Raw genomic sequence first — 26,765 nt, forward strand, 5'->3', positions numbered from 1 at the left:
GGTTTGGTGTAAGTCTGATCTGTTCAGTATAACCTATGCAGAGCAACATCTGATGGAGACAGATATTTTGGTTGCTCTGGAGAGGTGTTATTGTCGGGAGGTTGTTGTCCTGAGGCTGTTGGTCAGAGGTACTTATATATGTCAGTTGTTGTAATATATATGCAACAAATAGAAAAAACAATATGTTTGCAGTTAATAGCTTTATTCCTGTGATGCATCAATTAAGTTGATTTTATAAAATTTATTTTACTTTATCAATTATTTTCCCCATAAATCATTGAAGCTTTCCAAGACAGAAATGACAGCAGACAATGTATACAGTTTTTCATGAGTAAACACACTTCTCTGCACTCGTTTACAAACTTACCTTAAAGGGACTGGCCTCCAGAAAAAAACAAAGAAAAAATCTGGAAATAAATGCCCTATTTCTTAAGAAAGCTTTAAAACTTTATTACTGACAAACTATAATTTTACAGAAACACATGAGAGTTTGCTGTTTTTATGCCCCCGGCATCTACTGATGTTGGAGGCATATAGTGATCGTCCTGTCCGTCCGTCCGAGGTTAACCAAATGGGACCGTTTCGTCTAGCATCAATACCCCTTACTAGAATGACTTGATACTAATGCAGATGTAACCTGTGACCATTCCTCATCTTCAGACATCACCTGACCTCAGTTTGACCTTGACCTCATTTTGGACTTAGGTTGCTTTATATGGGCCATCTCTTGGTTAACCAAATGGGACCGTTTCGTCTAGCATCAATACCGCTTACAAGAATGAATTGATACTAATACAGATGTAACCTGTGACCATTCCTCATCTTCAAACATCACCTGACCTCAGTTTGACCTTGACCTTGACCTCATATTGGACTTAGGTTGCTTTATATGGGCCATCTCTTGGTTAACCAAATGGGACCGTTTCGTCTAGCATCAATACCGCTTACAAGAATGAATTGATACTAATACAGATGTAACCTGTGACCATTCCTCATCTTCAAACACCACCTGACCTCAGTTTGACCTTGACCTCGTTTTGGACTTAGGTTGCTTTGTATCGACAAGGATGCCACTGGGGGCATCAAGCGTTTATTGAACGCAGCTCCTTGTTACTACTTTTTATGATGAAAGTCTCGATTATAAATATCTATATTTCGCTACTTCCACTATAACGTCTTTATTGCCGCGACTGTGTGGGTTTGATTCCTGATGCAGTCATCTTTTTTTCTTGATTTGGAACATTTAAAACATTTTAGAAACAAAAACTCATAATTATTCTAATTATTGTTCATAAAATATGACCAAACTTCAAGTTGAAAGAAAGATTATTTTTAGCCAAATCTGGAGGTCAGTGCCTTTTTCTGAGCATTGATAGAATATGGGAGTTCTTTTAAACATGTTGAAATGGTAACAGAAGTTGTTGTATGATCGAGACATGTGCTCAGATTGTTTTAAAGGACAAAAATATATTGGCTGAAGGTTGGCAGTGGCGGATTCGGAGGGGGAGGGGTGCTGACCCCTAAGTGTCTGTGCGTTTTTTCGACAATTATAGGATGAAAGCTGGTAAAGAATTATTTATCTGGAAAGATAAAGTATTTCTTGATATGATACAATTGTTTACATACCGCCTCAGCATCATTGCAACAAGTTGTTTATAATTATTTAGAAGTCTTATTTGTTATTTCATTTTTACCAAATTTGAACTGTAAATGACCCTTAATCTCTAGAAAAACGGAGGTCCGTACCTCTAGAAAACCCCTAACAGGTTTGTCCAGAGGTACGGGTCCGTACCCCTAGACACTTCCAAAACAATTGGTGGTCTCTAACCTAAATCTATATTGGATCTTCCTGCCTAAATTAAGTCATCCAACGTTATGTTCAGCAGAATTTATTTGAGGGACTACGGTAATTTACAATATACAATATTAAGTTCTTTCTGAAAAAAAGGTGATTTGATTTATACTACACTAAAACACAACAAAAACATTTAGTCAATTTGTCACATGATAGGTGCTATTAATTCGCCCAAAGTTACTTCCCTTAGATTGAACTTTGCCATTTGTAAGAAAAAAAACGTGAATTTTTTCAATTTTTATCAGTTTTGTATAGTACAGTGAATGACCAATGACCAAGTCAGTTCAGTGCAGAGGATGAAATTGTTGACGATATGGTAATAATTTTTCAACAGAGATAAAAAGAAAAAAAAAACTAAACCTGTTTTGACGCTCATGAGGTAGTCCAAAATATTAGACGTGTACTAGTCCAAATAATTGTACTCGAGAGTTGAATATCGTTATATTATTTTGACTTGTCGATATCCGCCTCTAGGTAGACAACGTAAAATATCAAAATGTAAAATCGGTCTGCCCGAGGTCTCATTATTTAGACTAAGACGTGTACATGCTCGTTTTACCTTCAACATTCATTGTTTTGTTATTTTACATTTTATTTTATTTTTAATTTGCATTTTTTATTTTGCTGTCAAATAGTTACATAACCCATAGATGTCAAAATGTTAAAAAATGTTATGTCGGGTCTTATTTATAGGACTACAGATAACTTGCCAGTAGCGGGTCACTATCAACACTTTTAGTATGTGGTGAAGAATGTTTCGACTTTCATGATTTCTAAACTTAATAACACTTAAAACTATTGCTCACATTCATTTAAAGTTTGATTTATTTGAATCTATCTTTTATGTCTGAAGTTATGATGAAATATTTAAACCTGTCCGATTCACCAATAGGGGGTCACTTTTGCCTATAGGGGGTCACCTAGTTTATCATATTTTCTATCCATTTAAATTTTAAATAGCCTTTTTTCTGACAAAACATGACTGTGGTATTGGAAATAAACATTTCAAAGCAGAATATAATGAGAATCAGTATGTTTACATTTCAAAGATACTCAAGGTAAAAGGAATATAGCGCTAAAACTAAAATCAAAATATTGATGCACAAAACCTTATTCATTTATCTTAATTTGCCAGTTCAATCCATTATTACATAAAATCAACCATTGATATGGGTGATCCTTTATTGGCTAAATGGCCTCTTCTGCTTGATGGCACTTTTTTTCCGTCAAAGTCAATCTTAAATTTATAATCATGTTTTTCCTATGAAAGTGTGTGTTTCACTCTTCAAAATGGTACCGAATTTGTGTGGTTTTATCTAAGAAACTGTGAGGTATGCTCAAAAATATTCTACTTCAAAGAATTCAAGAGTGCTAAAATCCAAGTCACGAAACATGGTTGCAAGAGTTATCTACTCATGGAACTCAAACTCATTAGATTAGATCCATCTTCTTTTGTGTAGTAATTGCCGAGTGATAAGTTTATATACTGGGTACTTAAACATTGTATACTCTAATATTTATAAGAGAGATTCACATTTTATTTTCAAGTGACCCGCTATTGGCAGTGATTCTCTATTGGCAAGTTGACTGTACCTGATAAGGTTGACGCACATTTTTTATTTTGCTGTCAAATAGTTACCAGTGACCTTTTGTGATGCTAAATTACAACAAAGAGCTATAAAAAATTATACTTCTTTGATTACAATAGTTTGCAAAGCAGGCAGTCTTACAAAGGGAAACAACTTGGCTAGAAAGTTAGCTACAGCTTTTATCTCCCTTCAGATTTTTGTTTTCCTATTAAACAAAGAAGGCTAAAAACTGTGTTATTATTTTTGTGACATCACAATTATTATGTCATAGGGTTAGATTAGTCGAACTAATCCGACGTATACTGGTTTCCCAGTAGTTTCCGGACCGAAATCGCTATTTTTTGTCAGTATCTTTCAAACAAAACGTAGTAGAAACATGAAATGTTCACAGAAAGAAGCTAGGTTCCTCATTAACACCATGCATAATTCGTATTACACCTGCTTTCATAACACAAATGTAGATGAGGCCTCAAAAGGGGCAGTTAATTCCATTAATATCTCAGTTTGTCCGAGTAGTTTTTCCGGACCTTTCCTTGTTAAAGTTGTAACGTTTTTGTAAAAGCAAACATTTCCGATTTCGTTATATATATTCAAAATTAAAACATAATTCTACAGCGTGATGATGATTTGAAAAGTATAATTCAAGAATTAAGCAAATACTAGATTTATAATAGGCTAATTACAGTTACTTCTAATTACGTTTAGATGACGTTTGCAACGTCACGCTAAAATGACTGGGTGTATAAAGCGGACTGGTAATATTACAAAAAAAGAAATTAAGAACTTTTAATAATATTAACAACTTTTTAAAAAAGAACAAGACCGGTCTCAAGATTGGTAGTCTAACGCCCTGACCACTCGGGCACGGACACTGCTGCTAAACATCTGATTGATGGACGGTAGATCCCTGTCTATTTTGGTTCCTATTTTTAATCGATAATTGAATGCCGTGGTACAGTGAATAGGTCGATTTTTTCTGACTTTAATTGTTTTATTTTATTACTGTCGGAATGTTTTTACTTTATCGTCTGTAAATGGGAGCATCAATTGACTAATGTTACCTTCAAGGGGCCTCAATTTCTGCGCATGCGCACTGTGACAGGAATTCCCCTGCTGTTGACAATCTCTTGTGTAAACTGTATTTCATCGAAGTTAAAACAACCAGGATATTCAAATAATTAATAAGTTCAATAATGCTAGGTTTTCGCTGCTATATAAAGGCAACAGAGGTCTAGATTATATGATATTGTTACCCAGATGCTTTACGACAGGGTAAAGTCTATACAGCATGAAATGTTAAAGGTCCGGAAAACTACTTGGGTCCGGAAACTACTGGGAAACCAGTACAGTTTGTTTTATATTGTGACGGTCAAACTGCAAAAGTCGGAAATTAAAAAGCAGCCACTAAGTGACCGTAAGCTTGTCTAAGCGTTAGATGGCATAGCAACGTGCTGGAAAAGAAATCAACAGAGATCAGGCAAATATTTGATGGATATCGTCTCGGACATACATAATAATAATAATTAATAACTCTTGAAAACGTATTCGAATTGAAATAACATATCTCAAAATGTGATTTGCTTGTGAATAAAATCATTGTTTGGAGTTTTGATTTGTATTATTATATCACTCATGCTGCGCACTCATGATATAATTTTTATGCCCCCACTTTGGGGTGGGTGGGGGTGGCATATAGATTTGCACTTGTCCATCCGTCATTCCTCCGAAAAAGTTGTGTCGCGCCTAGCTCCAAAAGTATTTGACGTAGAGTCACAAAACTTTACATGAATGTTGGTCAGCATGAGTAGTTGTGCACCTGGGGTTTCGCATCCGGATTCATTCAGTCATGTAGGAGTTATGGCCCCTGACTTAATAAAAAATTGGTCATTTTAATGTTGTGTCGCGTGTAGCTCCAAAAGTATTTGACCTAGAGTCACCAAAGTTTACAGGAATGTTGGTCAGCATGTGTAGTTATGCACCTGGGGCTTTGCGTCCAGATTCATTCAGTTGTGTAGGAGTTATGGCCCCTGACTTACTTTGTTTTTTCTAAGTTTTTTTATTACACAAGATCAGACTTTTTGTCCAGACTTAATAAAAAAAAAAAGATTGTGAAACATGTTTGTTAAAATGTACTTGACCCAGAATCATAAAACATTTAGAAGATTGTTGTGCCCCCCCCCCCCCCCCCCCCCCCAACCCCCGGGCATATAGATTTGCTCTTGTCCGTGCGTCCGTCCGAAGTTTGTGACGCGCCTAGCTAAAAAAATATTTGATATAAATTGATGAAACCTTGCATGAGTCTTAATCATGATATGAATATGCGCACCTCCTATTTTTCGTCTGGGTCCGCCTCCTAATTTTAGAGTAATGGCCCCTGAAATAGTCAAAAATGCACATTTTCACCTTGTGACATGCCTAGCTCAGAAAGTATTTGATATAGATTCATGAAACCTTGCACGATTTTTAACCATGATATGAACTTGCGCATCTCCTATTTTTCATCTGGGTCCGCCCCCTATTTCTAGAGTCGTGGCCCCTGAAATAGTCAAAAATGCACATTTTCACCTTGTGACAGGACTATCTCAAAAAGTATTTGATATAAATTGATGAAACCTTGCAAGAGTCTTAATCATGATATGAATTTAAGCACCTCCTTTTTTTCATCTGGCTCCGCCCCCTATTTTTAGAGTTATGGCCCCTGAAATAGTCAAAAATGCACATTTTCACATTGTGACATGCCCTGCTCAAAAAGTATTTGATATAAATTGATGAAACCTTGCATGAGTCTTTATCATGATATGAACTTGCCCACCTCCTAGTTTTCATCTGGGTTTGCCTCCTATTTCCAGAGTTATGGCCCCTGAAATAGTAAAAAATGCATATTTTCACCTAATTATGTGCCTCACTCAGAAAGTATTTAATGTAAATTCATGAAACCTTGCTTGAGTCTTTAACATAATGTGACCTTGCACACTTTGCATTCTTCTTGAGAATTTTAGCATTTATTACAGAGTTATGGCCCTTGAAATAGCCAAAATAGTGGATTTTTTGTTTGTGATGCCCATAGCTCAAAAAGTATATGGTATAGAATAGTGAATCCTTTTCATAATTTTTTTTTGAGGCTATACCCCATTAAGACTGCAAACATTTGAATTATTTCCCCTTATTTGTGACAAATGTACCAGTTGGGGGCACACACTGTGTCCTACAGATGCATTCTAGTTTTATAGCCTGTGAAGTGTTCTTTTTAGGATTTTACTCAGCTAGGCCTGAGTTATGGCTAACTAAGTAAAAAATACACAAAAGGTTCTTAAAAGTTTGTGTTGCAAACATCTTAAAAATTATTTAACCTGAGTCATAAAACTATGTTACAGTGGCAAGAGTGGGGACACCTGTGTCCTATAGACACACATCTAGTTTCTTTTTATTGTGTCCATTTTTAGTCTTGTTAATAATACGGTATTCCCCATATTGGGACAAAAGCACATGCATCGGGGAGCATCATTCAGTTTTACCAATTCCTTGCAGGGTTTTTTTTCGGTCGTTTTTATAGCTGTTATTTGGCTATATTCCCAATGCCAAAAAGTATGTTTTTTTCCCAAAATGAGTGCAACAATTCCCAATCTACATTCTGAAAAAAAAATCGTCAAAATTGCACAAAAATTTACCAAATTATGGACAATTTTGTAATGGAAGTTTGTTAAAGATGTTCTAAAATGTGAAACAAATGTATGAGAAAGTGCTTAAACACATCCTTACTTTATCTGATGGGACTAAATATTTCCCAATTTGGAACAATTACGCGTCAAAATTCCCAATTTTGGGGGTATAGGCTATGTTCCCAAATTAGGTAGAAAAAACACTGCCTTGTTAAGAGTTGGGGTTATATAATCAGAGTTGAAATTCAATATTTAACCTTAATTTCTATCTGGTATAATGTATATCACCTAGTGTAAACTTTGTCTTTGCAGTGTTTTTCCATCGCAGAGAGGTATTCGTGTACCCAGACGATGACAAAAACATGAAGTTGGTGAAGGTCTCGATAAGAAAGCTGAGATAACTTTGGACTTTGTTTGGCCTAGAGATAAATCTATTGGAACTCAATTTAAGGTATTGAATTTTTTTGCAGATTAAATTTTCTGTATAGCAGATTGTTACAAGAGCTGAAATTTGAATTATGTGCTCCATTGCTGTTACTTCAAGCCTCTTTGGAAATATGAGAGTGTCACTAGCTAGCTCTACATCTTTGCCTACCACTCATGCATGGAGATGTATTGGTCTTGTCCCCTGCTTGTAAATCTGTAGAGAAATGTTAGTAGGTTTTTAGAGGCACTGTAAGAAGTGCTTCAATATTTATTTGTGACTGCTCAATCTGCTTTCATTTTTAGCTCACCTGAGCCAAAGGCTCATGGTGAGCTTTTTTAGTTTTTTTGTGACCGCTCAATGTCCGTCGTCAGTCGTACGTCGTCCGTCCATCAATATTTTCTAAAAACATCTTCATCTTGAAAACCACTGGGTAGAATTTTACCAAACTTCACATGAATGATCCTTGGGTGGTCCCCTTTCAAAATTATTCAAAGAATTTAATTTCATGCAGAACTCTGGTTGCCATGGCAACCAAAAGTAAAACTTTAAAAACCTTGTTGTCCAAAACCGCAAGGCGTAGAGCCTATATATTTAGCATGTGACATCATCTTATGGTCTTCTATCAAGATTGTTCAAATTATGCCCCTGGGATGAAAGGAGGCCCCGTCCCGGAGGTCACAAATTTTACATAGACTTATATAGTAAAAAACTTTAAAAAATCTTCTTGTCTAAAACCACATGACCTAGACCTTTGATATTTTGTATGTAGCATTGCCTTGTGGTCCTCTACCAAAATTGCTGAAATTATGCCCCTGGGTTGAAAAGAGGCCCTGCCCCGGGGGGTCTCATGTTTTACATAGACTTATCAAGGTGGGCATTTCATGTTCTATGAGCTCTTGTTTTCTACCTTAACAAGAGGGTCATGATGACCCTGAATCGCTCACCTGAGTAACATGAGCCACATGTTTCAAATAACAGCATTAAAATACTGTTATGTAAATCTTACAATTGATATTTTACAGAGCCCTGAGAAGTTGAAGGCAATAAGATGGCAAGACAAGATAGGGGAGAATTCTCTTAAAGTCAGTACCAAGTTTATTGACTACAGACCTGAGACAGGATCTTGTGTGTTTGAGGTATATTGCTGTACTATTTTGAAGATGTATTTATTATTTTTACTGATGTATACTTCTGTTAGATATCTCACCAAGAGTATTAGTCTCTCAAGTTACTTAAATTACACAGTAAGGAAGCTGGCTTATGGAAGAAGGTTATTTCCCGTTACAGGTTTATGCCTGAAACAATGGCCCAATCTTCCTCCACCACTATCAAAAGCATGGAAAGTTGCTTTCAAATATCATGTCAGTGTTTGAACACAACAAAAATAAAACAAATAAACTTCCTTTCTTGGTCAAGAGGGAGAGCAACCAAAAATTAATACTATGCAAGTGTGACTTATGATTTGTATTTTACAAAACATTTTTTCTGTCTCAGCCTTTGTATATTTGGAGAAGTTGTTTAAGAGAAATGTATCATTTGGAATATCAGTTTAGAAATTATAGAACTTTTCTGAATCGTCATAAGTACATGTACTGCAAAAATATTGAACTGGTAGATGTACATATGAATTAGAAATAAACAGGTTTCTAAAGATTTTAAGAATCCCTTTATAGTATAATTAAGAACTGATATTTGCTTTTTACAGGTGAAATATTTCTCGAAGTATAGTCTAGTTGATGACTCAGATGAGGAAGATGTACCGGAAAAGGACAAGAAACGTTTACCGGTACGTCTGGCACAGCAGCAACAGATGGCTGTACAAGTTAGTAACTAGTGACTGTTGATAGACGGAAGTCATTGTGGAAACTGGGGAGAATTTCCTAGTTAAAACTAGGGGAAATACTGGTGGACTCATCCATCTGATTGAATTTCTGCTTATCGGGGTTAAACATTGACTAGTTACTATCTGTTAAGATAAAGGGAGAGCTCCTTAACTACATGAATTCGAAAAATGTCAGCAAATCAGTCTTACAAAATTCTGCAGATTAACATGGAGGCAATACATGTATTTTATAGAAACTTTTGCTGCAGTAAGGGAGAATGTAAAAAAATGGTGTAGGGGTAAACAGTAACATTTTAGTATACATCAATCTTTCTTTGATAAATCAGTTTGAGCTAAACATGAGCAGGATTTAGTGTTTTTCTTTGAAGACATAGTAATATAGTTGCAGTGAAAGAATTCTTCATCATAAATAATCAGATCTGAAGGTCTCTCAGTGGGGAACGTTTGACTTGATAGTTAAATGATGCAGTGGTAGTGTAAGAACAAGTTCCAGTTGTGGATTATTGTTATCAGATATCAAAGACCTCACAATGGGGAATTCACAAATTAGCAGGGGACTTAGGTACTGCGAAAACTTAAGTTCCCATTGCAGAGAAACTTAATCAGATAACTTAGGCCACATGAAAGGATTTAGTGAAAACGTAGAGTTATAATGAGTTAAATGATGGTTTTTGTCGAGCCCTCTTGTGCCAAGCTCGATATAGTCGTCACTATGGCGGGTCGGTGTATGTCCTTGCCACTGTCCGTCTGATTTTGTCCAGACCATAACTTTGACATACATTGACCAATCTTGTCTATATTTGGCATAAATGTTTACCTCAATGAGAAGGAGTGTCGTGCGCTAACCACATGTTCCTATCTCAAAGGTCAAGGTCGTAACTGGAGGTCAAAGGTCAAATTGAAGTTTGTCCGGAACATTTTGTCTTCATGCATGGTGGGAGTTTGATGTAACTTGGCATGAATGTTTACCATTATGAGACGGAATCAGGTCCCTAGGTCTAAGGTCAATGTTACACTTAAAGACCAAAAGTACTGGTGGGCATGACATTCTGCCCATGGGCATGCAGAATGTATTTCTAGTTTAGTAAAGAGTAATGGGAACAATTCCTTTTGAAATGAGGTATGGTAATAAGCTGTGAGGCCTTGCAGAGGGAAAGATTGAATTAGTAGCAATGGTGTTTGAAAAATTGAATTCAAATGTGATAAAAGAAAAGTAAGGACTAAGGTATGATAGACTTTGCAGCAAGAGTTATCAAATGAGTTGAATATGTCATGAGGGGATTGAGGTGATGGGCTGGGGGTGAGTGGAAGACATCTAAATGGCAGACAGGTAGTTGAAAAAATCAGATTTAACCACATTTAAGGTGAAATACATATGGTACATGTTTCGTTAATGTAGATGATGAAGATATGGATGTCCAAGGCAAAGAACCATCTTCACTTTGCTTAGCAACAAGTGTGGGAGTTGATGCAGGTCATGAAATCTTCATTGGTTGGTGATGAGGATGCCCCAGCTCTAGCATTTGGTATTTATGCAGTTATTGCCAGAACATAAACATGCACAAAATATTTCAAAATAGAAAACAACTTCTGTTGATAGTCAGTAATGAAATACTTAACAAGAGTATGTTGAAAGGTATGTAGGGTAGTTAAGACAGATGTCGCTGTTCACGGGTGGTTGCTATCACAAGCTTGACTGTATAAGTCGTGAAGAATGGTAATTAAATGCATAATTTAATTGTTTTAATACTTTTAGCCTTTTTAGACATTGATATTTATGATAAGTATTGATGTTGTTTACTTAAGTTCATAGTTGTGAGAACTTTACTTTTACCGAATCTAAGTAAACCAGGTTCCATCAATGTATGAAATATTTTCAGACGGTTCAATGTTTGCAAAGAAACAAGGGCCACTGACTGGTTCACCATTACTGAGGCACAGAGATGGACCCAGTCTGTTCAGTTCTAGTCTAAAATCTAAATACATGTCACCAGTCAAAATGGCTAATATACCACAGAAAGAGACAAAAAAAGACAGAGGTAAGCAGGTAATCTGGATATTCTTGCTATTTGTGATAAAGGAAAGTAACATTTCCATTTTATCAAAGAGAAGTCTGAGATCCAATGTAGTTTTTGCAATGTTTTTTAAGTACATTTTCATTTTTATACCCCCACAAAACGAAGTCATTCCGTTGGTTTTGCATGGTTTCTGGATGATAACTCAAGAAAGGCTTGACCAATTTAAATAATTTTTGGTACACAGGTGTAACATCAGAAAATACAGGTCAAGTTCAAATTTGGGGTCAGTAGGTCAAAGTCGCAGTGACCCTGAACAGTTAAATGGTTTCCGGTTGATAACTTGAGAATGCTTGGGCCTAGGATCATAAATTTTGGTACACAGGTGTAACATCATGAAATGCAGGTCAAGGTCAACTTTGAGGTCTATAGGTCAAAGGTCAAGGTCACAGGGACTCTGAACAGTTAAATGGTTTCCGGATGATAACTTGAGAATGCTTGGGCCTAGGATCATAAATTTTGGTACACAGGTGTAACATCATAATATGCAGGTCAAATTCGACTTTGAGGTCTGTAGGTCAAAGGTCAAGGTCATAGTGACTTGGAACAGTTAAATGGTTTCCGGATGATAACTTGAGAACACTTGGGCCTAGGACCATAAATTTTGTAACACAAGTGTAACATCATGAAATACAGGTCAAGTTCTACTTTGAGGTCAGTAGATCAAAGGTCAAGGTCACAGTGACTTGGAATAGTTAAACGGTTTTTGGATGATAACTTGAGAATGCTTGGGCCTAGGATCATGAAAACTGATAGGGAGGTTGGTTATGACTAGCAGATGACCCCTAGTGATTTTGAGGTCAGTAGGTCACGGGTCAAGGTCACAGTGACCCGGAACATTTAAACAGTTTTCGGACAATATCTTGAGAATGTTTGGGACTAGGATCAGGAAACTTAATCTGGAGATTGGCCATGTCAAGCAGATGACCCATATTGATTTTGAGTTCCAAAGGTCAAAGGTCATTTAAACCTTTTACAGGCAATAACTTGAGAACGCTTAGGCGTAGGATCATGAAACTTCATAGGGAGGTTGATCATGACTAGCAGATGACCTCTATTGATTTTGTGGTCAGTAGGTCAAAGGTTAAGCAAGTTTTGCTTTGACATTGGCTTAGTTCTGTGACAAGGCCATATTGTGGGGGTATAATTCGTCACTCCTGTGACAACTCTAGTTTATCCCCCCGCCAAAGGCGAAGGGGATATTAGAAATGCTCTCTGTCCGTGCGTGCGTGCGTTCGTCCTTCCGCAACGATCTTTGTTTGGAGCATAACTCCAAAAGTACTGGAGGGATTTACTTCAAACTTCATACACTGATAGAACACATTGGCAGGAAGTGCAGTGTGCAAGAACAATAACTCTACCTTGCCTATTTTTTGAGTAATTCCCCTTTAACATATTTGCTTAAAACATTTTGTCCGGAGCATAACCCCAAAAGTATTCGAGGGATTTTCTTCAAACTTCATACACTGATAGAACACATTGGGAGGAAGTGCAGTGTGCAAGGACAATAACTCTACCTTGCCTATTTTTTGAGTTATTCCCCTTTATCATATTTTCTTAAAAAAAATTGTCCGGAGCATATCTTCTTCATGCATAGAGGGATTTTGATATATCTTGGCACAAATGTTTACCACCATGAGGCGGAGTGTGTGTGCAAGAACCAGGTCCCTAGGTCTAAGGTCAAGGTCACACTTAGAGGTCAAAGGATACAAGAATAAAAACCTTGTCCGGAGCATTTCTTCTTCATGCATAGAGGGATTTTGATATAACTTGGCACAAATGTTCACCACCACGAGACGGAGTGTCATGCGCAAGATCCAGGTCACTAGGCCTAAGGTCAAGGTCAAAGGACAGAATGACTTTGTCCGAAGCATTTCTTCTTCATGCATGGAGGGATTTTGATGTAACTTGGCACAATTATACACCATCATGAGATGAAGTGTCATGCGCAGTTCCCTTCTTTAGAATTACTTCCCTTTGTTGTTACTTTAAATAGCTTTATTGTAACTTTTTCATTACTAGTCGTAGGGAAAAATTGAGACCACTTTTCTGTAGTACAACAAGCATGCTAAATCCAATTTTGAGGTGTATTTTGACCAATCTCTACCCGATAAAGATTTTTGTGTGGACTTGCAATTTTTTTTTTTTTTTTAAAAAGATTAACTTCCTTTAGTTGTTACTATAAAAAACATTAATACTTTCAGACACTAACTTGCCAGGAACTTTAGCCTTCAATTATAATATGCCCGGCGGGGGGATTAGCCATGTCTAACATGGCTCTTGTTGTCTTTGTAATATAAATTTAAGTAGGGCAACTACTGTAAATGAGTTTTGAAAAGAAACAATAGTATATAAAGGAATTACAAATTGTGATTATATTGCTAAGTACCAAAGAAAGACATTCAGCTTGTAGACTGTGTTACTATCTCTTTTTATTTTCGAAAAAGTCATCCTATTTTTAATTAGGTAGGCAGTTAGTACTGCTGTTGCTGCTGCTTCTGCTTCAGAAATATCTGATAAAAAAGAATTATAATAAGAAATAGCCAACAATATTTATGTAAATTAGATTTAAAAATGTTGATGTTGAAGGAAGCAGAAAGGATATGGGGTCAAAAACTAGTTCACCTGGTCAAAGCAAAGGAAAAGCTTGTTAGCACACTAGAGGTCATATTTATCTTCATGAAACTTGCACTGAATGTTTATCTTGATGATTCCTAGGCCATGTTCGAAACCGGGTCATGTGAGGTCAAAAAGTAGGTCACCACTCAAATCAAAGGTAAAGCTGTTAACATGTAGAGGCCATATTTATGACCTTCATGAAACTTGGTCAGAATGTTTATCCTGATGATCTCTAGGTCAAGATAGAAACTGAGTTATTTCAGAGTTATTGCCCCTGAAATAGTTTAAAATGCACATTTCACCTTGTGATGCATCTAGCCCATAAAGTATATGATATAAATGGATGAAAACTTGCGCACTTCTTAGTTTTTAGCTCGACTTTTTGAAGAAAAAGTAGAGCTATTGCACTCGCCCCAGTGTTGGCGTCGCCGTTGGTTAAAGTTTTTTATTAAGTCAAATATCTCTGTTACTATCAAAGCTATTGACTTGAAACTTAAAATAGTTATTTACTATCAAAGTATACACCAGGAAAAAACAATCCCCATAATTCTGATTTGAATTTAACAGAGTTATGCCCCTTTTTAACTTATAATTTTTGGTTAAACTTTTTGATAAAGTCAAATATCTCTGTTATTGTCAAAGCTCTTGACTTGAAACTTAAAATAGTTATTGACTATCAAAGTCTACACCAAGAGAAACAATCCCCATAACTCTGATATGAATTCTGACAGAGTTATGCCCCTTTTAACTTAGAATTTTTGGTTAAAGTTTTTGATAAAGTCAGATATCTCTGTTACTATCAAAGCTATTGACTTGAAACTTAAAATAGTTATTTACTATGAAAGTCTACACCAGGAGTAACAAACCCCATAACTCTGTTTGAATTTTGACAGAGTTATGTCCTGTTTAACTTGGTTAAAGTTTTATAAAGTTTTTACTGGCAAAGCTCTTATTCAGAGTGAAGCACTGTGAAAAGTCTAGCTTTTGGGACTGATTTAAATTTTTGTTCACTTCATTCAAAAATATCCTACCTACATTTACTCCACAATATGTAATTTAAAGAGTAATGGTGAAATAAAGAACTTTTACTGCATATAACTCAGTATATTTAAGAAATAATAAGTTCCCAAACATGGGTTATCGTAGAATAACCCGAGTTTAGAGTTCTTATGCGTAAGAATATATCACGAGGGCTGTAGGCCTGAGTGTTATATTGTTTCGCATGAGAACGAAAAGCACGGGTTATTAGTCCCCTACTGGTTGAAAACCAGTTTCGGGGACTATAGGAATGCACTTTTCCGTCATTCCGTCCGTCCGTCTGTCCGTCCATCCGTCCGTCCGTCCGTCCGTCCGTCCGCAATTTCGTGTCCGGTCCATAACTCTGTCATCCATGAAGGGATTTTAATATTACTTGGCACAAATGTTCCCCATGATGAGACGACGTGTCATGCGCAAAACCCGGACCCCTAGCTCAAAGGTCAAGGTCACAATTGGAGGTCAAAGGTCAACAGGGCTTTTTTCCTGTCCGGTCCACAACTCTCCCATCCTTGAAGGGATTTTAGTATTACTTGGCACAAATGTTCCTCATGATGAGATGATGTGTCATGCGCAAATCCCGGACCCCTAGCTCAAAGGTCAAGGTCACAATTGGAGGTCAAAGGTCAACAGGGCTTTTTTCCTGTCCGGTCCATAACTCTCCCATCCATGAAGAGATTTTAATATTACTTGGCACAAATGTTCCCCATGAGGAGACGACGTGTCTTGCGCAAAACCTGGACCCCTGGCTTAAAGGTCAAGGTCACAATTGGAGGTCAAAGGTCAACAAGGCTTTTTTCCTGTCCGGTCCATAACTCTCCCATCTATGAAGGGATTTTAATATTACTTGGCAGAAATGTACCTCATAATAAGACGATGTGTCATGCACAACTTTCAGACCCCTAACTCAAAGGTCAAGGTCACACTAAACAGTCAAATGTTAACATAGCATGAACAGGGTCTGTTTCGTGTCCGGTCCATAACTCTGACATTCATTAAGGGATTTTAATATCACTTAGCACAAGTGTTCCCCATGATGAGACGACGTGTCATGCGCAAATCCCGGACCCCTAGCTCAAAGGTCAAGGTCACAATTGGGGGTCAAAGGTCAGCAGAGTTTTTTTCCTGTCCCGTCCATAACTGTGCCATCCATGAAGGGATTTTAATATTACTTGGCACAAATGTTTCCCATGATGAGACGACGTGTCATGCGCAACACCCAGTACCCTAGCTTAAAGGTCAAGGTCACACTTTGAGATCAAAGGTCAAGAGGATTTTTTTCCTGTCCGGTCTATAACTTTGTCATGCAAAGCAGGATTTAGATATCAGTTGGCACAAATATTCCCCTGGATGAGACAACATGTCATGCGCAAGAACCAGGTCCCTAGGTCTAAGGTCAAGGTCATATTTAGAGGTCAAAGGTCAAATTCAAGAATGACTTTGTATGGAACATTTCTTCTTCATGCATGGAGGGATTTTGATGTAACTTGGAACAAATGTTCACCACCATGAGGCACCCTTGTTTTTAGAATTACGTCCCTTTGTTATTACTATAAATAGATTTTATTGTAACTTTTTTATTACTGGCGGTAGAGAAAAATCGAGACCACTTTTCTGTGGTACAGCATGCATGTTACATCCAATTTTTAGGTGTATTTTGACCTATCTCTACCTGGTAAAGGGTTTCTTGTGGACTTATATTATATAGATTTTTTTTTTTTTTTTTTTTTTAAAGATTAATTTCCCTTTGTTGTTACTATAAATAACTTACATGATAACACTTTTATAATCAGCCAAAAAAATTCAATATGAAAACAACTGTGGGTTTTTATATATGCACATTTTAATCCAAGTGTGTTGTTATAACATATTGTATATGTAGTACAATATTGTTTATACATCATTGACAGATATCAGTTCATTATGTTATACTGCAGTAGAGAAAATTAGGTGCCTTCCAGTAGGGGACTTTGTATTGCATGGCAATACTTCATTCACTTGTTCTATGATAAATCACACTTGGGAACTTATTATTTCGATTCTAACAAGACATACTAGTATCAATAGTGTTAGAAAAAAGTGGTAACTACTTTTTATGACCGCGCTACACACCTGGATCGGATGACGTCATTGCACGCGAGTAGTATATTGCAGAATAACCCAAGATAGATTTTGCTCTACATGTATGTAGGTTATTTGCTGGTCGTGTTAGAATTAAAGATGTCTAACACTGCCCCTTCTGTTTCAGAGGTAAATTCACTTTGAACAGCAAGAAATTGCTTATCAAATGAAAATTTTCCACTTTTGTACAATACAGTCTAACTTGTCTTAAGCAGCCAGCCAGGGGAAGCAGACAATTTGGCCGCTTAAGCCAGGTGACCGCTGATCGGAGGTGCAGCCAGTATATGTATTTTTCAGACTTCTGACCAGTTTAGCCTTTAGGCCCATTTCTTTTTCGGTTTTCTATTATTATTTTACCAGGATACAATGATGTGCATTTGCCTTCGCAAATACTATTTTAGTTATCAAGTATTTTATTTAACCGAGATCAAACTGTGAACAACAAAATTGACACGAGGTGACACCCTAATTGCTGATAATTACTGGCCGTTTGATCATAACAAAAAGGGGGTTATCAGTTTTAATCGAGAAGCTCATGTCATTTTGTCGTTCTTGTGGTGAAGTCACGCAAAACTTAGCAATCACATGCTATCTTCGGCGATTATTGCCTAAAAATAATTGGTTTTGGAAGAAAAATGGCCGTTGAAAGGGGTCAAATATGGCGGTCGGGAGGCAATTTTGGTGGCCGCTGAATAAAGTGATAAAAACGAGGAAAATCCTTCGGGGGCGTCATAAAATGACCGCTGAACGGAGGTGACCGCAGATCGGAGATGACCGTTAGTACAGGTTAGACTGTATATCAATAATACGTCTTGAAAATAGTAAAAACTTGCCAGACAAAAAGGAATATTAGGGGAACAAATTTGGTTCAAGTAGGGCTCGAACCTATGGCCACTTGAAAAATTTAAGTTAAAGTAGATTTATGGTAGGAATTGAACACTCTTCAAAAGGAGGTACACTATTATAGGGCTAATACCTTAAATGATTTTACAGTTATGTTACATTAAGTTGCCCTTTGTAAAGATAGTATGATTTCAGTTTTGCATTTCTATTTTCAGCTGGCATTTAAGCCAAGTGTTGCAGAGTCTCTCGTACAATCACCTGTCAGCGTACCACAGAGCAAATCTACACAATCATGAACTTTGCTGCTCATCTACAGTCTCTCAATCTCTGGGAATGGGCAGTATTTTTGGCATTGCATATCAGGTAATATTTTTATAGGGTCTTTTAGCAGAGGTCTTACTGTGATTGAAAATCAGGATTTTGTGTACAAGTTTTGAAAAAGTACTTAAACAAGGGTCGGAGTAGTTCTTGTGAACATTCTATGACTTTGGTTTGTCATGTAGTAAAGCAGCTAAATCTATTTTTGTGAGATATGCGAGGAAATTTCTAACCTTTTTTAGCTTGACTATACAAAGTATATGAAGAGCTATCCTACTCACCCCAGTGTTGGCGTCTTTCACATCCCCTCCTCATAATCTACCACATCATATGACACAAGGGCCATAACTCTCACACCAATATTTCATGAATTAACCCCCTTTTTACTTAGAATTTCAGGTTAAAGTTTTGATGCACTTCCACTCTACCTCAGTTACTCCTAAAACTGAAAGTAGTTTTTCCACATCACCTGGCTCATCATATGACACAAGTCCCATAACTCTGGTACCAATATTTAATGAATTATCCCCCCTTTTACTTAGAATTTCAGGTTAAAGTTTTGATGCATTTTCACTGTATCTCAGTTATTACTAAATTGATTTGATTCAGACTTATCCCCTTTTTATGCCCCCACTTTTGGGGGAGGGCATATAGATTTGCCCTTGTCCGTCTGTCCTTCCGTCCTTCCGAGAATGTTGTGACACGCCTAGCTCCAAAAGTATTTGATGTAGAGTCACAAAACTTTACAGGAATGTTGGTCAGCAGTTGTGCACCTGGGGTTTTGCGTCCGGATTCATTCAGTTGTGAAGGAGTTATGGCCCCTGACTTTGTAAAAATTGGTCATTTTAGTGTTGTGTCATGCCTAGCTCCAAAAGTTTTTGATGTAGAGTCACCAAAGTTTACAGGAATGTTGGTCAGCATGTGCAGTTGTGCACCTGGGGTTTCGCATCCCAAGAAAGCATACATGTTTATATGTACGTTATATATGGTTAATTTTTGCATTTTATCTAAATAGCAACATATTGTTTTCCCATAGTTGATCTGTGTCCTTTGTCATGTAGTGGAGGCATCTGTGTTTTACTTAGAATTTAAGGTTAATTTTGATGCATTTTCACTATATCTCAGTTATTAAGAAATGCATTTGATTCAGACTTGAAGTAGTAGATCACACACATCATAGGACATAAGGTGCATAACTCTTGCACCAATATTAGATAAATTATGCCCGCTTTGTGCTTAGAATTGTACTTACATAGTGTTTTGATAAACTTTATCTTTACCTCTTTTGTTACTTAATAGTTTTTACACAATTTCAAGCCATTGTGCAACGGCTTCATCAACCGTTGGAGTCATTAAAAACTCAAGTGACAGTTCCAGTTTCCTCAGATGTGCCCAGTTTCACTACCTAGCATCGAAATAGTCGAGCGCGCTGTCTCCTGTGACAGCTCTTGTTCTCTGTTCAGGTTATAAGCTCAAGTAATATATTATGTTGTCAGTTGGAGTTTCTTCTAAAATTTGATGACACAATCTTCTATGCTATTTCAGCATTCTTTGTATAGAAAGTACTTCACATGAATATGTTGAGGGTTGAATGGAAAACGGTCATAACTCAAATAAACAATGGAGTTACAACATTTTTCTGTTCACCTCTCAATATGGCTTTCTGTAACAACCAGAGAATGTCAAAATAAGATAAGAAGAATACATACATGAACAGAAGTCAGTAGTTGTTATTATAGCATTCTCCTGTCTTAATAATTGATTATATATCACAAGTTGTTTAATTTTTTATTTCAGTTGTGATTCAGCTGTACAAAGTTTACTCGATCGGCACATTCAGCTTTCATCATCAGAGTCGTACCTAGAGAAGGAAGAATTATTGAATGAAAGGCTGTTGGTACCTGTTGAATGGATACATAATGCTAAGGTACAGAAATACATTCCTGAAATATCAAAAATGTTAAGGAAGGAATAATATTTGCTAATTTTATAGGGTTTTTGATTATTTAGCAAAAATAAACCCTTGCAAAATTCTAATTTTTTATTCAAAGTTAATTAGGATTAAATTCATTTTGTTTTTAGAGAAACACTTTTGCTTTTTAGCAAGAACTGAGATCTCTGTTCTTTTTTGAACCAGCCATATTTCACCATGGGTTCCAGAGTTACTGCTGCTGTGCATTCACAAACTTTGTCCGGAGTATTTCTTCTTCATGTATGGAGAGATTTTGATGTAACTTGGCACAAATCTTCACCACCAGAATTACTTCCCTTTGATTTACTATAAATAGCTTATATTTTAACTTTTTTATTACTGGCCATAGGGAAAGTTTGAGACAACTTTTTGTTGGTACAACATGCGTGTTATGTCCGATTTCTAGGTGTATTTTGACATATCTCTACCTGGGTAAGGAGTTTTGTGTGGACTTACATTATAGACTATTTTTTTTGCAAGGATTAACTTACCTTTGTTGTTATTATAAATTTCTTAACTTATACTTTAAAAATGTTCTTGTCAAAAACAGCTGGCCAAATTTAAAACAATTTTACACAAATGTTTCTTGGATATTTACTTGTGGTATCAGGGTTTGACTGTTTACCGTAATTGTTTAAATTATTGCCCAAGGTTCAAGTATTGCTGTGCCCAACTCTGTACTTGTACCATTTTATTATACTAACACACTTGGAGCCTTTTACACAGGTGAGCACTTTAGGGTCAGTTACCCTCTTGTTATTAAATATAACGGCAATCATAGAGGCTTTGAATGGTCCCAATGAAATACTCATTTCATACATGAGTTTCTATGCTAGTTGTTACCAAAAAGGGGCGTACATGGTGAAGTGGTTACAGTCGTGACTTGAATCACTTGTATCTCACTGATGTGGGTTTGGTATTCTGGTTCTATCCAGGTGCTTACCTATGCCTGAATAATGCCTGCATACATAAGTTCAGACTGTAAAAAAGCTGGAAAATTTATAATGTTTAGAGCCATTGTTTTTTATATGTGAACAGTAGCCGGCAATATATGCAAAGAAAAGAAAGAGTATATTATGACAAGTCATCAATATAAGCTATTTATTATAACAACAAAGGGAAGTAATTCTAAAGAAGGGACCTGCACATGACACTCCGTCTCATGATGGTGTACAATTGTGCCAAGTTACATCAAAGTTCCGCCATGCATGAAGAAGAAATGTTGGACAGACTGAACAAGAAACAAGCATTTAATACATTTGTCTGTCTGTCATTTGGTATGTAGACCAATCAGTTTCTGGATCATAACTCAAAGTTGGTTTTGAGATCAGTAGGTCAAGGTCACTGTGACTCGTAACGGTTAAATGGTTTCTCGATAATAACTCTAGAATGCTTGGGCGTAGGATCATGACCAGCAAATGACTCCTATTGATTTTAAAGTAGTTAGGCCAAAGGTCAAGATCACAGTGGCTGGAAACAGTTAAACAATTTCCTGATGATATCTTAAGAATGCTTGGGCCTAGCTCATGAAACTTAATAGGGATGTTAATCCTGGTCAACAGATTACCTCTATTGATTTTAACGTCATTAGGTCACAGGTCAAGGTCACAGTGACACCCAGAACAGTTAAACGGTTTCCAGAACACTTTGACTCAAGAACACTGGCCTAGGATAATGAAAGTTGATAGGGATGTTGGTCATGACAGCAGATGACCACTATTGATTTTGAGGTTAGTAGGCCAAAGGTCAAGGTCACAGTGACTCAGAACAATTTACTGCTTCAGGACAATAAATTGAAAATGCTTGGGCCTAGGATCACGAAACTGAATAGGGAGATTGATCATGACTAGCAGATGGCCCCTATTGATTTTGAGATTAATAGTTCAAAGGTCAAGGTCACATTGATCCAGAACAGTAGAACTTATATGGACAGTGACCAAATACATGTAATTTCTGATCCTTGTGCAATTATTGAATGCATCAAGTGGTCGTGGTGGGGTGGGGGGGGGGAGGCATTTCTTGTTCTGAGAGCTCTTGTTTCATTTAACTAGTGCAGTTATAAAACAGTGTAAAGACATTTAAGTTCAATGGTTTGCTACAAACATAATTTAGCTAAGTTGTGAGTAAACATCTTGGAGCTTCTGTGGACTTTTGATGGGTGGTCTAAGTCTCATAAGGCTTTAAATGTTATGTTTAAAGATGATACAGTTGTCTCTATAGATGTTATGCATAATAACACGGTTAGAAAAACTCTACTTTAATTATTACTGCACATGAAGTGTTACAGCAAGAGTTATAAAGAGGTAATCAAAAATAATGAATTCATTAAAACTTTCTGTGTTAACCAATATTCAAACCTTTGTCACATATCAGAGAATGCAATACTCAAAAATAGGATTCAACAAGAAATTAATATATTCTATGTTCATGACAGAAAATGTGAACAAAAGCATTATGGAACTTTAAAGTTGCTGACAAATAAATTACTTGCCTGTGACCAGTGTAGGTTCAAAATCTTGCTTAGTTCGTATAATTATTTCATATGAGGAAGCTATTTAACTAGTTTGCGAAAGATGTGTGGTTCTGTACAGGTATGTGTGGTTCTATACATGTGCCCATACTGTCTCAGAGGGGCACCTGGCACCTGGTGTCTTCTTTCGTGTTGAAAACCTGGTAAGCTGCCATACAGTCTATAATTGTCTTAGTGTGATGTTAAACCCAGCCACAAAAAAACTAAATCTGCTTAACTGGGTCTATATGGATCTATGTTGTGAAGTTGTTGCCATGATTACGTCTAAACCAGTCATATACAGACTGAATTATCCACTAAACTGCACACTGTTTTTTTATGCCCCCAAAGGTGGGCATATTAAAATAGCACTGTCCGTCCGTCCATGCGTGCGTGCATCCATGTGTGCATCCGGTAAATTCTTGTCCGGGTTGTGTCATTTGCAAGACCCGGACCCCTAGATCCAAGATCAGGGTCACTTAAAAGTCAAAGGTGTTTCTTGTCTGGTCCATAACTCTGCCATTTATTAAGGAATTTGAAAATAATTTGACACAAATGTAGACCATATTGAGGATATGTGTCATGCATATGACCCGGGCCTCTTAGGTCAAGGTCACAAAATGATTTATGATTTTTTTGCACAGACAGCTGTGGCATTCCTGGGCCTAATTCGGGAGCATTTGTCACAAATAATGACAGCTCTTGTTTTAGGATACACAATTTTAAGACAAATGTCATATTGTTGTAATAATGAAATAACTACATATTTTACAGTGCAGAGAAGAGCGGAAGTTCAGCAGAAATTCCACCCCCAAGGAGATTAGCCCCACCCACATTATCCCATCATCCACCAAGAAGAGGATGTGGAAATTTGTTATCGTCTAAGCCCATTGAACAGTTCAATCAAACATACACTTGATGGTGAGCTGCAATAAAACCAAATAAACTGATCTCATGTTGACAGAATATAACATTGCTGAACAATTTAGACTCTGATATTCCTATGTGGTCCAATTATTGAAATTAGTAAGGGAGATTATTCAAATTTAGACTATAAAATAAAAAGGTGTGTTTTAGATAAAGAGTTTTGTCCCTTAAATACTCCTTCACCACAGTTGGACTAGACAAAATGGTGGAAGACAATTTTATTGGGCAGACAAGAAATTCTGACATACAGACACCGAAAGGTAAATTTGATTTTTTACTTTAAGGCACGGAATGGAAACATAAATTGTGACATTCAGCCTGTCTGGGTATTAAGAAAGGCACTGCAAAGAACAATTTTTGAGTCTTACAATATTATTTTAATATATCAAAAAGAATGTATTAAGAACATCTGATAGACAAGTGTTATTGATACTTAGGATGTACTATGATCTCAGTTAGCTCTAGAATTTTAGAACAAGTAAAGTGTAGCTCTAGAATTTTAAAACAAATGAAGTGTAGCTTTAGAATTTTAGAATAATAAAAATTAATTCTTAGATTTTTTCTTTTCTGCAAACATATGTCATTCAGTTTTTGACTTCTAGAAGTCTCTCACACTATTTCTGTTAATATGTACTTGAATATTGCTTTTGCACTGAGGTCAACAATATTGTATCTGTTTGTATTAGTTGTTCTCCAGATAAGTTTCGTTTTTATATGCCCATTTCATAAAAACGGACATAATATTTGATGGTGTGTGTCTGTCCATCCACCGTAATTTGTCTCTGGAGCAAAACAATAACCTTTCAAGATAGTGACTTTAAACATGGTACAGGCAGGTATCAATGAGACAATGTGCAAAGCACATGAACCAGGTCCATGGGTCAAGGTCATAAATTAAGCTCAAATGTTAAATTTGTCCCTCATATTTCATATCCAAAGCATAATTGTTAATAAGTATTCAAGTTACTGATTTTAGTCTTTAGATTTGGCATAAAGGTAGTTTGCAATAAGACAATGTGAAGAGCACATCATCACTCACATCATATGATATAGTACATTACCCAAAAGGAAGAGCATCATGAATAGTATATTTGTTTTTCTATGTTTCATGAAATATATGTGTTCAGTTTGGTTAAAGAGGTCATAGAAATTCTGTGAAACTGTTTTGCAATTAATTATTTAGAGTGAAGTTTCCTTGTCTTGTAAAGTCAATCACTGATGTAAATCTTTCAGGAATTCATCAAAACTCATAGGGAATTTTCAGCGGAAAAAATGCCAAGGGAATGACCTGTGTTCATACTGTACAATCAGTTCTTCTAGATTACAGCAAAGGCTTCAGTTCTTGCATTTCCTTGTCCCAGATGAAGATGGTTAACATTAGAGAGACTTTAATGAGGTATATTTTATAAATAACTTTTTGGCATAACTGCAAAGGCAATTTACCTGCATTCTTTACAAATATGAACCTGCTGTGTATGGTAACTGACAACTTACCCACATAAATCAGAGTGGAGGTTAAAAAATAACAAGTATTCTCCGCAATCGGTTGATTGTCAGAACATAGCCCTGTTCAGAATTTAAACCTACGATGGCCATATTAATAGTTTTGTGTTCTACCTATTGAGCAAATTAGAACAGACTTTGAAATTGGAGGTAAACCTTGCAACTGTCCTTGATGCTTCAATTGGCTTTTGAGTTAGACCATAAAGTATATTATTGCATCTTTTCTTAAAACATGTCCAGATGATAATATTATGCTTTTTATTCGCCTGTTTGAAAAATGGGACGTATTATGGGAACGCCCCTGGCAGGCGGGCGGGCAAGTGGGCAGCGTCCGGAGCATGTCTTCTTCATTCATGGAGGGATTTTGATGAAACTTGGCACAATTGTTCACCATCATGGGACAGAGTGTCATGCACAAGAACCAGGTCCCTAGGTCTAAGGTCAAGGTCACACTTAGAGGTCAAAGTTCAAATTCAAGAATGACTTTGTCCAGAGCATATCTTCTTCATGCATAGAGGGATTTTAAGGTAACTTGGCACAATTGTTCACCATCATGAGACAGACTGTCCTGCACAAGAACCAGGTCCCTAGGTCTAAGGTCAGGGTCACACTCAGAGGTCAAAAGATACAAGAATGAAAACTTTGTCGGTAGCATTTCTTCTTCATGCATGGAGGGATTTTAATATAACTTGGCACAAATGTTCACCACCACGAGACGGAGTGTCATGCGCAAGAACCAGGTCCCTAGGTCTAAGGTAAAATTCACACTTAGAGGTCAAAGGTCAGATACAAGAATGACTTTGTCCGTAGGAGGGATTTTGATGTAACTTGGCACAATTGTACATCATTATAAGACGGAGTTTCTTGTGCAAGAACGAGATCCCTCGGTCTAAGGTCAAGGTCACACTTAGAGGCAAAAGGTCAGATACAAGAATGACTTTGTCCGGAGCATTTCTTCTTCATGCATGGAGGGATTTTGATGTAACTTGGCACAATTGTACACCATCATGAGACAGAGTGTCATGCACAGGTCCCTTCTTTAGAATTACTTCCCTTGGTTGTTACTATAAATAGCTTATATTGTAACTTTTTCATTGTAATACTAGTCGTAGGGAAAAATCAAGACCACTTTTCTATAGTACAACATGCATTTTACATCCAATTTTGAGGTGTATTTTAACCTATCTCTATCTAGTAAGGATTTTTTATGTGGACTTTTTTTTTGTTCTTTTTTTTTTCTTTTTAGATTAACTTCCCCTAGTTGTTCCTATAAATAACTTATATTGTAACTTTTTTATAATTGACTGTAGGGAAAAACCAAGACCACTTTTCTGTGGTACAACATAGATGTTACTTTCAAATGTTAGGTGTATTTTAAGGTATCTCTCCCTGGTAAGGAGTGTGTTTTTGTGGACTTAGAAAAACAAAAGAAGTACAATAATTACTACACAACCACAAAATTAAAATTCC

General features: G+C 36.6%; 1 long non-coding RNA gene across 5 annotated transcripts in view; it reads left to right on the forward strand.

Annotated features, from left to right (window-relative positions):
• Positions 1 to 2,069: 2,069 nt before the first annotated feature.
• Positions 2,070 to 26,765, forward strand: part of LOC123535342 (uncharacterized) — a 31,586-nt gene continuing 6,890 nt past the window's right edge. The window contains exons 1-10 of one of the 5 annotated variants that reach the window (XR_006683190.2): positions 2,070 to 2,171; positions 7,416 to 7,554; positions 8,553 to 8,666; positions 9,236 to 9,352; positions 10,773 to 10,899; positions 11,254 to 11,412; positions 18,282 to 18,429; positions 20,182 to 20,311; positions 23,640 to 24,052; positions 25,026 to 25,188. This is a non-coding gene — a long non-coding RNA (uncharacterized LOC123535342). Of the gene's footprint in view, positions 2,172 to 7,315; positions 7,555 to 8,552; positions 8,667 to 9,235; positions 9,353 to 10,772; positions 10,900 to 11,253; positions 11,421 to 18,281; positions 18,430 to 20,181; positions 20,312 to 23,639; positions 24,053 to 25,025; positions 25,189 to 26,765 lie in introns of those variants that run through there. The other 4 variants (XR_008366584.1, XR_006683193.2, XR_006683191.2 and 1 more) reach the window with 4 other exon arrangements.

The sequence above is a fragment of the Mercenaria mercenaria genome, chromosome 12 (assembly GCF_021730395.1).
Source record: "Mercenaria mercenaria strain notata chromosome 12, MADL_Memer_1, whole genome shotgun sequence".
In the NCBI taxonomy this organism is placed as follows: domain Eukaryota; kingdom Metazoa; phylum Mollusca; class Bivalvia; order Venerida; family Veneridae; genus Mercenaria; species Mercenaria mercenaria.